We start from the raw sequence: 6,893 nt of genomic DNA, 5'->3' as shown, positions 1-6,893 counted from the left end.
GGTCATCACAACGACCATAGAATTTATGGAATGCTGACTTTAAACTCCTTATAACTTCAACTTATGTGCGAGTAGCCTACCTCTTTTTAAAAACTGGTCCTACTCAGAGTATGCTCATATCCCATGATGCCAAATTCGTTGGAGTTTGCAACACGTAAACGGACTTTCAAAATCTCTGGGGTTCTATCGTCCAGATATCATTTCATTATAATTTCTTAATTCTGTCAAGCTCATTCCCAGTTAAGCCAGCTTCCCTGCTTCTTCATGCCGAGCCGACTGCCTTCACCATTCTTGTATTCTCCTACATTTTCAAACCTTCTGTACTAACTGCCTCTTTTCCACATATGGAGAAATGGTGTTCATTCTTCTCATTTACATATCGGCCATATTGGAGCAATAATGGCGACAGATTCCATAAAGGTTTATATAGAGAACGAACAAAAAAAACGCAGATTTCTATATACTAACTATTTCGGATAAAGTTCTTCCGCCGATGTTTAGATTTTTCTTAATATCTTCTACCGGAAATGACAATATTGTTGATGCCAAAGTGAAAGTTGCGACCGCCCTTTTTGATTTGAAATTCCGAAGCAAGAGTAGCCTATAATGTTTTAATGAAGGAAAGAGCACAGAATTGGTGTCTTTATCATTTTTGGTGATTAAATGTAAGTGTTTATTGCAAGATGACAGAGTTCTTCCGCCGATTAATAGGTGCAGACGAATGCCTATTTTTATAAAATACAGATGATTTATCATTTCATGAAGAGTTACGAACCGCCTTTTTAATTTGAAAACGGCAATTTCTTGCATCAGTTTGACCTACTTATTACCAAAAAAGATGGTTTCGTGAGTTTTCAACTGTTAATAACCCAAAATTCTGCCCAAATAACTATGACGGAGGCTTCAAAAAATAAAACAAACTGTGCTTGCAGGTTTTAATACAAAAAATTTAAAGAAATGGAATATTTCGAGTTTATGCAGGATCTTATGAATATTAATGAGAAGTAAATCACGTGGGAGCAACCTCATGAATAAACTGTACATCATTTCTCCATATGACATCTGACACTGCACATAACCCATCTTAAGTACTGTTGATGTTACGCCTAGTTCCTGCCTGCCCATAGCTACTCTACCCACAGTATCACAATGCCTCAGACGTGACTCTTTCTCTTGTACTGTCTCTTTTTTGCTTGCTACTTTCTGCCAGTCTTAATATTCACTTTTGCTCCTCGTATCTTGCATATTTATTGTCTCACAGTATCAGTGCAGGAACTGTACTTTAGTGACCATAAATTCCTCTATGATTTATGTCAATGGCGGTTGTGGCTTGGCTCCCGTCTGTACAAACCCACACCATAGAAGATCCTAGGATCTGCAGACCATCTCCCAAGGTAACCATTGACCAGCCGCTCTAATGGCTCCACTGTTTTCAAGGGTATATATAATTTTTAATATTCTTTACAGCCAAATAGAATTTGAATTATCATACCTATACTTGATTCAAGAATTTATGAACAAAGCTATGTAGCAGAACCTAGTAAATGTTCTACTAATCCTCTTTATCGTTAACAATACTATTAACATAAATGAAAGAGAAACTTCAGTTAGTACGATACTACCAACATACTCAAAAAGTGAAGTTAATCAAATGTGGAAACGGGGACAACTCCACAGAACTTTGTGTGAAAATAAGAAATCACCCCCCCCCCCCTCAAAAAAAAAATCATATGACTTTTCAACACTTTATACATGTACATCCATACCTTACGATAAATTAATTAAATTAAAGACCAGACTTTTCCCCCAGTATTATTGTATTACTCTTATTGTATAGTATTTCTCTTATTTACGACTCTTTTCATAAGGAGGATTGAAAATTTTATCCGTTGAAATCAGGCTTTAAAACATCGCCAGATTTTCCTAAACGCATGGAAATGGATAAATGACACTTAAATCTTTCCATATGTTTAACGTATGTAAAATTCAACATAAAAGATTGATAAAAGACCTTTTTCTTTTTTTATTTAATGTCATTTAGAATTGATAATAAAATGAACATTTTTGCAGTTTTTTTTGTCTGTAAACATACATGTATGAATTTGCCCCCCCCCCCCCCCCCCGAGAAACAACAAAAGCTTTGTTTTGAATTTATGAAATTACAATTCATAAAATCCATGAAAGTGATTTTTTTCACGGGGAGTGTGTGGGGGTCTGTGGGTGGGGTAAGTGTTTTCAAAATATTTTCCGTTGATTTCTATAGTGAAAAACAATTTTTACCAAATTAAAGAGTTATCTCTCTTTGTTTTCCCAAATAAGTTATGCTTTAGGAAAATTCACATAAATATCTTATATAAATATGAAAAATCATTCAAGTATGTTCAATTTTGAAATTTGACTAGGAGGTAGGCGGCAGATCAATACTATCATTCGCAGTTCTTTTCGTATCTTGTGAGTGTCATCAGCAACATTTTTTTATTTAAAAACAAGACTGATGTGTTTGTGAAACACTGATGGCCCCGTAGGGCAGCTCAAGGCCAATGTTAAAGTTCTTCATATGCAAGTGAAACTCCAAGGTCAAAAGTTCAAAATTGTTGATACCCAAAGAAAGGTCTTGTCACAAGGAATACACATGTGATATATGAAAGTCCAAGCACCCACCGTTCAAACGTTATGGCCAAGGTTAAAGTTTTATTTTGTTTAGTTAAAAAAAAATATCTGCTCACTGTTCATCAGCCACAATTTCGAATATCTTGGTTCTTCAAAATTTAATACATTAAAACTGTTTTATTTGCCTTTCCAGTTTGTCGATCGTTCCGTCAACTCTGGGTCATATAGAACTGAACCAAAGTAAATCTTTTTGTGGCAGTTGGGTGAAAAAGTGTTGCAAGTATCTCAGCAATGGGTATTACTTATTCTCTATTGAGAAGTTGATGGCTCGTTTTAATACTCCCCCTCAACTTTAGCTGTACTTAACCTAGTCTGTGTTTTGTGTAACAATGACCCAGAGTAAAATGTGAAGGTCAGGATATTGTAGCTGTTCAGTTCTAATGTGAATTTTGATAACAATGAGTTGATTCTCCCCGTGTTAGTTATATATCTGCTGTGCTGTTCAGTTTGTATCTATGATAGAAAATAAGAAAGACCTACATGACACAGAGGCTGGTGGAATGTGAAATATTGATTATATAAGTGAAACAAGCTCATGCAGGACTGTGGGATTAAACAATTTATCTCTGAATTTCCGAATTAAAATGATACAACAACACAAAATAAACTTATTCTTGTTTAAAGGCAGCATGTGTTCTTCCTGAAATACTTCATTTTAGCAAATAATAGCCATGTTGTATATTTTATTTGATAAAATAAAGTATATCAGGAAGGACACATGTCATGATGTTTTTGATTCATTGTGTCATATATATATATATATATATATATATATATATATATATATATATATATATATATAGAGAGAGAGAGAGAGAGAGAGAGAGAGAGAGAGTAGTCAGCGTACCTGGTAAGGTGACTTGTTGTCTATCACAATCCTCTAAAGACAATAAGTGAAACAATTTATAAAAATTCTACAATTCTTTATGTTTACACGTTTACTGAATAGTTCTTGTGTTTTTAAAGCTTGAAAACTTAGTATAGCAGAGTAACTATATGTTCCCCATCATTCTTCCCATAATCAACTTTCTAGCTCTTAAGCAACATTTTATTATTTATATAGCTCTACATCGGATAGAAGAGGGGAAAAATAACATATAAAAATACTCATTGATATATGGCTAGTCAACCCTTATATATCTGCTGTTTCCTCAGAATGATCTTTAAGTGGGAGAAAATTCTTATTAGAATTCCTCTATCATGGCCAAGTTTTATTCTGGACAAATTCAACTAAACCTAACTGTAAACCAAAATGGATATAGCAAGAAAATGAATGTTTAGAAAAAAAATAAACTTGATTATCATGAAAAACTGTGCATGTTTTGACCTTCAAATGACCTAGATTCATGACCATGCCATACTGGTACAAGTAACGTTGTTAACGTTTGTGTTAAAAATGAATGAATATATTATCTTTAAAAAACCTCGATTTCATCCATACTATTGCTATGCATACACTTATATTAGGCATTTATTTAAACGATAATACATCTTTTATTTAATTCCATTCGTCTTGCCCATGCGTTCATGAAATGTTTCAGACTTTAAGTATATATATTCTATACAGTGCTTAAATGGTACAGAAGTCAAACAGTAAAATGCTTTTAAATTACCCAACTGCATCGCAAAAATTCTGCATGTTGACATAAGTCAAAGTCTGTATAATTTTCCAAGAGCCTGGGGAAGTACACGTGTCTAATATGAGTGAACAATTTATAAAAATAAATTCCAAAAAAGTATGCTACTGTCATGAAATGGTTGTACACACTATGCATGTCTATCCAAGGTTATTTTTTCAATATAAAATCCTATTAATTACCTTGAAGGAAAGTCAGATAATGTAATTGGGTTAGAATTGACACTTAATGGTGATGCTCTCCTGAGGTAAAACACGTTTACGAAAAAAAACTCCATACTTTGTGTGATAGAATTCATTTATCTGATGAAGATTTATAACTATGAAAGATAAATTTTTGGTATTTATATTTAAAAGTAAATAAATTCAAGAGTTTAGATTTTGAATATTATTGTAAAATGTCACTCAGGGTATTTTTTTTTTTTAATTTCTCAAGCACTATACAAGTTCAAAGCATGGGTTCTAATCAAAATGATGTCAAAGTATGAGCACAACTAAATAGAACACCTTAACTAATGATCTTTCTTACAAAATACTTTGTAAACCATGACCTAGGCAGTTTTGAAACGCCTTCTTCGTTACTATCTTACAAAGCTTTTAGAAGTCGAAGTAAATGTTTGTCTTCATTCATAGTGATTTTATAGAGTCTGTTCTTCAAAGCAATTCTCATTAGAAATTTAATATTAACTATAACGTTAATTGTATTGGAGAAACATTGAAAGGTCATACTTGACATAAAAATTGCTAATAATCAGGCGGTTTTTCAAAGCCTTGACCGAGATAATTTCGATTATAGGTAAGTTCAAGGCCCCTGGAGGGTTTGTCATGATCTTGATCAGAATGTCATTCGGGCAAGTTCAAGGGCACTGGCAGCAAAAGGATTTTTTAATGTCCCTTCCAAATCTACTATAGAAACATTGGAATAAAGATTGCTTATGACCTGTGGGTGTTTCTTTACGTTGAACCAAGGTTACTTGCACAAGTTCAAGGTCACTTGCAGAGAGTGTCGAATTTGTATCTGGCCCATAACTTTGTACAAAAGAAACAGTGGTTACAATGCAGTATGGATATCATTTTGTAAGCTCGTTTACAGTACCTTTAGTTTACAGAAGTCTACGGAAGTTGTTCTTTGCTACATGAATAAGACTGCAATACAAGTTTATATATAGCAAAATTTGTAAGTAAAAGGTGAAGATAGCGAACAGTAATCAATCTCATAAATCCAGTAAACAAAACGAATAGTGAACAGGGCTAAAACACGGACCTCTGGAAATACCAGATGATGACTTTAAACCGGGTTGTTGAAATCCTGTAACATCAACTTGTTTGTCAATAGCTTGCCTGAGTTAAAAATTGATCGTATTGAAAACATGCTCTTGCGTATCGAATCAATTGGGAGACATAAACACCATGTGTAGGTGATATCGGAATACTGCTACGTAAATAAGGGAAGTTGACGAGGGAAAAACCGAAGTCATCCTGTTTGTCATATCGTCTGTAGTAAGTGAAACATCCAACATTGAAACACATGTGTCAGACTCTGTTTATTTCGAGTTCTGTTGTTCAAGTAATACTCAGCATTACACGAAGGCTGTTTTGAAATTTGTAGAAACGTTCATTTGTGAAATATATATAAGACATAACATAATGCTTTTCTTTTTCCCCCCCAAATTTTGTACATTTTGATGCAAAGAATATCAAGTTGTTATGAACTGTAAAAAGTATCAAAATAAAGCGTCAGCATGCGTCATGTAAGATTTAGATTTTCGTCAGCTTTTTAATACAAATATACTTTATACATTGGAGAGTTTATTGATAAAAAAGAATAGTCACTTATAAATTTTCAACGTAAAGTTGAAAATGATTTTGTGACAATAATTTTTCATTAATCATTTTCAACTTTAGATTGTAAATAATAAACGGCATTAGTGTATTACAATTAGCTTGGATTTAACATTTCGCGAAGGGATGCAGCTGTTTTGAAATTTTAGCTGTGTCTTGTCAGTATACATGTATTTAAGACAGATAAAAAAAGAAATGAAAACCAGCCATTGCACATTGTCTAATTTACAAATTCACACAAATTTGAGAGTGTTGAGGGACCAGCCAGTATTTATCACCAGGATAGGACCAGTGAAATACAAATAAAATAAAGAATATTTCAAGAAATCTTGGTCCCATACCTTACAGTAAATATTTTGAAATTCTAAATGTGATTTTAAATTACAGTCAACCTGAAAATATATAAAAGATGGATTAAATGAAGAATATGAGCCATATTTCATTTTTTTCAATTGCAGAAAGATCAAGGATACCTCTGAGCATATTGATACAAACCTTGAAAAACTAATTTATTTCATAACGCGTCTCTTTTATTAGAAATGACCAAGGATTCTTAATATTACTGATTTTAAAAAAAAAATTGAGGTTGGAGATTGTAAGAAGACTTGAATTTTCATAGAAGCCATCCTACATTATGTTAAGTCTATCAAGCATGATTGGTGAGTTCTCTTAATTGATCATAAAAGTTTTTTTTTTAATTTTTCAATGAAATGTGGAAATTTTGCTTATTTTCTTGTAGTAGTGT

The sequence above is a fragment of the Saccostrea echinata genome, unplaced genomic scaffold (assembly GCF_033153115.1).
Source record: "Saccostrea echinata isolate AGI-Se365-2 ecotype Australia unplaced genomic scaffold, CSIRO_AGI_Sech_v1 ptg000008l, whole genome shotgun sequence".
Taxonomy (NCBI): domain Eukaryota; kingdom Metazoa; phylum Mollusca; class Bivalvia; order Ostreida; family Ostreidae; genus Saccostrea; species Saccostrea echinata.
This window is presented reverse-complemented; position numbering follows the sequence as displayed.